General features: G+C 41.1%; 1 protein-coding gene across 1 annotated transcript in view; it reads left to right on the top strand.

Moving 5' to 3' along the window:
- Positions 1-5,000, top strand: part of LOC123510328 (inactive dipeptidyl peptidase 10-like) — a 195,000-nt gene that overhangs the window by 168,269 nt on the left and 21,731 nt on the right.

Here is a 5,000-nt window from a genome sequence, read left to right on the forward strand (position 1 = left end):
CTGGCTTGTGAAGCCAGCGCTCTAACCACTGAGCTACCGGGCCGTGTGTGTGTGTGTGTGTGTGTGTGTGTGTGTGTGTGTGTGTGTGTGTGAAAGAGAGGAGAAAGAGGAGAGGGAAAGAAACGAAAGAATGCGAGAGAGAGAGAGAGAGAGAGAGAGAGAGAGAGAGAGAGAGAGAGAGAGAGAGAGAGAGAGAGAAAGGTCGGCCAGACAAGGATGTCACGTACATTCATAGACACACACACACACACACACACACACACACACACACACACACACACACACACACACACACACACACACACGGTTATAAAGTAAAATAATAAAATTTGAATAGAAAGGTAAAACAATTTTCCTGAATATTGTTATTTTTTCCTAGTTTAGCAATATGTAGGTCACTGTGTCACTCGTAAATAGGTAGCAGATTGAGAGAGAGAGAGAGAGAGAGAGAGAGAGAGAGAGAGAGAGAGAGAGAGAGAGTAGGGAATGGGAGATGGGGGAACAGGTGACACGCTTTCCTTACCTGTACAAGTCATTAGGGGAATATTTGCACAGGTAACTTAGAGACACACGCTCAGAATTAATGGAACCTATTATGCCACGTGAACTGAGTGTGTGTGTGTGTGTGTGTGTGTGTGTGTGTGTGTGTGTGTGTGTGTGTGTGTGTGTGTGTAAACATGAGTAGTCACTTGATCCGGCCAAAGTTTAAAAGAGGATTAAAAAAACGTCCTATCTCTAACATTTTTATACTTTTACTTCTCCTTTCTCTCTCTCTCTCTCTCTCTCTCTCTCTCTCTCTCTCTCTCTCTCTCTCTCTCTCTCTCTCTCCTGGAAACAGTACGACACTAAAACCGGACCAAAAATACGAACAAACCCACAATTTTCATCATTTCAAGGACCTTTCCCAGACTGAGACTAGCCAAGACTAAGACCCAGAAAACCTTGGTCAGTCTTCCACGCCAGGACTTCACCCCACGTCACCTTGTCCTTCTCTTCACCCCTTCCTCCCTTCACCTCTTCACAATTCCTCTTTTTTTTTTCTATCTATCTGTTCCTTTCCTTGATTTTGTCTTTTTCTTTCTTGTCTCCTTTCATCTCTTCCTTTTTTATTTTATTTTTTCTACACTTTCTTCTTTTTCCTCATCTTTCTCCTCCTTCCTACAAATCTTTCTGTCGATATTCTTACTGGAGATTAAGAATAGAGCTGTTTTTTTTTCAGAATTATTCATTTGGAATACTAAAACGTCCTCTGATTCAGATACGATTGTGTGTGTGTGTGTGTGTGTGTGTGTGTGTGTGTGTGTGTGTGTGTGTGTGTGTGTGTGAGGTATGTAGATATATTTTCTTAGTTAAACCGTACGAAGGTCATGTACGTGTGCGTGTGCGTGTTGAAGTGTGCGTGTAAGTGTGGCTGTCCGTATGCCAGAATTTGCGCAGGTAAAGTGAAGGGTGGGCAGGTGAGTTTAACTTAAGACCAGGTGAACGTGAGAGGGAAGCAAAAATATGTACCTTCTTTGTACTTCATTATGTTTCCAAGTGAAATTATTCCTACAAAGTCTCTCTCTCTCTCTCTCTCTCTCTCTCTCTCTCTCTCTCTCTCTCTCTCTCTCTCTCTCTCTCTCTCTCTCTTTACGCACAATCCTTCCACTCACCTTCCCTCCTTTTCCTTCAAACGTTTACCTCTTTCCAGTTTTTTCTCTCCTTTACAACTCCCTGTCTGCCATCCCCTCTCCTTCTCCCCTCCCGCTCCTTCTCCGCCTCTCCATCTCCCTCTCTCCCAGCCACGCCGGTTCAACGTGCTTCAATTTCAAGTTATCAAACCATTATCAGTGTGGCAGGAGTGAGTGCCAGGAGGAAGAAGAGAGAGAGAGAGAGAGAGAGAGAGAGAGAGAGAGAGAGAGAGAGAGAGAGAGAGAGAGAGAGAGAGAGAGAGAGAGAGAGATGAAAAAAAATTCGTAAAGTAACACAAAGAAATACAAACGACAAACAGTAAGTGGCGTTCCTCATCTAACCAAACTTAACCTAACCTAACCTAACCTAACCTAACCTAATTCCAAAGTGAGGATTTAGGATAGCAAAGTCGAAGGCCTCTACCCACCCACCTCACTATTTCCTTAAAGATAAGAAAAAAATACAAATATAGAAGAGGAAAATGAGAAGGAGACAAATATCAGCGAATGATGGAGGAAAGGAAAGAGAAAATAGGAAGAGAAAAGGAAAGGAGGAAGACGCTAAAAATAATGCTGAAGTGGAGGGAAAATGCGCAGACCAACAATAAAAGTGAGAGACGGAGAGAAGGAGGGATAAGGAAAATGGAGAAAGGAGAAGGAACAAGAGGGGAATGAAGAGAAGTGTAAACTGTGAATGGATGATGAAAGAAGGAAAAGGGAAAGGGAGAAGAAAAAAATGAAAGAAAAAGGGGATAAAGAAAGACGAGTAGTGAGAGAGAGAGAGAGAGAGAGAGAGAGAGAGAGAGAGAGAGAGAGAGAGAGAGAGAGAGAGAGAGAGAGAGAGAGAGAGAGAGAGAGAGAGAGAGAGAGAGAGAATGAATAAATGAATACGAAATGAAGCAACTTAATACGCCACACAAAATAGAAAAAAAATAAACCAAATAAATTGCGAATAAATTAAAAATATTAGAAATCGACGGAATTAAAAAGAAAAAAAAGGAAAAAAAAAGAAAAAAAACTCAGAAACAGAAAACGGAAGGAAGGGGAAAGAGACAGGTGGATAAAGAAGGAGAAATAAAGAAGGGAGCAAAGAACAAAGGGGGACAAAACGAGGGTAACCATTTAGGGATTTTATGGGTAGATTGGGCAATTACAGAGAGAGAGAGAGAGAGAGAGAGAGAGAGAGAGAGAGAGAGAGAGAGAGAGAGAGAGAGAGAGAGAGAGAGAGAGAGACGTGGGGTTGAGGAGAAAGTAAAACGTGTAGATTGAAAAAAGAAAAAAACAAGGATAGAGAGAAATGGAGGATAATGATTAAAGAAAATAAAGAAAATAATGAGAGAGAGAGAGAGAGAGAGAGAGAGAGAGAGAGAGAGAGAGAGAGAGAGAGAGAGAGAGAGAGAGAGAGAGAGAGAGAGAGAGAGAGAGAGAGAGAGAGAGAGAGAGAGAGAGACGTGGGGTAGAGGGGAAAGAAAACATGTAGATTGACAAAAAAGAGGAAAAAGAAATAGAGGAAAATAGAAAAAAAGAGAGAGAGAGAGAGAGAGAGAGAGAGAGAGAGAGAGAGAGAGAGAGAGAGAGAGAGAGAGAGAGAGAGAGAGAGAGAGAGAGAGAGAGAGAGAGAGAGAGAGAGGGAAAAAATAAACAAAGGTAAATAAAAGACGAAATAAGGGAGACTGAAATAGCAATAATACAATTTTTGAGGGGAAAAAGCTAAAAATAAGTCCCCCCTCCCCGCTAAAAATTAAGAGGCAGAAAGAAAACGAGACAGGGGCTTATTTCGCTCCGTCAAGTCCACCAATCACAGAGCAGAACGCAAATAGCTTCCACCAATCAAGGATAAGCATATATGAGAACAAATGAGGATAACCAGATTGAAGGTTTCTCTCTCTCTCTCTCTCTCTCTCTCTCTCTCTCTCTCTCTCTCTCTCGATCTAATTTTTCGCTTCCTGTTCTTCATTTCCTTCTTTATTCTCTTCTTATCTCCCTCTTTCATTTTTCTTCCCTTAATCTACTTCCATCCTTCGCTTTTTCCATTCTCTCTCTCTCTCTCTCTCTCTCTCTCTCTCTCTCTCTCTCTCTCTCTCTCTCTCTCTCTCTCTCTGTGTGTTAGTTTCCTCTTCAAGTTGAGTTCAGCACGTTTTCTTTTTACTTATTTCTCTAACCTATTTTTCTCTCCTAGTATTGCTTTCCGTCATCATCATCATCTCTCTCTCTCTCTCTCTCTCTCTCTCTCTCTCTCTCTCTCAGCCAATCAGCGCTCTAGTCACGTCACACAAATCACTCTAATCAATCAACAACATTGCATACAAAAGCAAAACGTAGCTCGCAACACAGTTTTTCTATTCTTTCCTATTGTCTGTTCTTTCCTGCTTTGTTTCCCTGTTTTTGTTTCCCTTTTTCCCTTTTACCATTTCTCTTTGTTTTTCCATGTCCACCTTTATTTTTGTTTACTGCTTCCTGGTGTGATGTTTTCTTTATTTTTGTTTTGTTTTCTTTCATCTCTCTCTCTCTCTCTCTCTCTCTCTCTCTCTCTCTCTCTCTCTCTCTCTCTCTCTCTCTCTTTTATTTTATTCCTTGTTTTTATTTTCCACGACTAATTTCTCCCCTCTCATTTCTTTTAAAATATCTAATAATTACATTACATTAATTTACGTACAACAAACACAGAAAATGCAAAATAAAAGTGTGATTTCATTAAGAGAGAGAGAGAGAGAGAGAGAGAGAGAGAGAGAGAGAGAGAGAGAGAGAGTCGGCCACTCAGTAAAGGTTCACTTCCCTCGAGCCAAGCAATCGAGGTAGGATGTGAGAGGATTAGCCGATCAGAAGTGGTGGCGACGGTGGTGGTGGTGGTGATGGTGGTGGTGGAGCTGGAGATAGTGGTGATGGTGGTGGTTATTGAGAGATAGTGAGTGATAAACATACACACACACACACACACACACACACACACACACACACACCAAGAGGTAGTTTTTAGGGTTACACATCAATTATACAGCCTCTCGTGTGTGTGTGTGTGTGTGTGTGTGTGTGTGTGTGTGTGTGTGTGTGTGTGACGAAGCAGAGGTATGTAGGTAAATGTGCATATATATAGTGTGTTTAGGTGTGCTGTTTAAGGAGAGCGTGCGTGTATGTGCGTGTGAGTAATAGTGTTCATGTACATACTAAGATACTCTCCTTTATTATGTATGTAGGTATGTATGTACAGTATGTCTATGTAAGTGAGTATGCATTGATTTATATAGGACATGTCTAGAATAGTTTTTTTTTAATATATTAATCTTTTCTGACAATCTATGAATATATTTCTCAACAATTTGATATCAATAC

The sequence above is a fragment of the Portunus trituberculatus genome, chromosome 28 (assembly GCF_017591435.1).
Source record: "Portunus trituberculatus isolate SZX2019 chromosome 28, ASM1759143v1, whole genome shotgun sequence".
In the NCBI taxonomy this organism is placed as follows: Eukaryota; Metazoa; Arthropoda; class Malacostraca; order Decapoda; family Portunidae; genus Portunus; species Portunus trituberculatus.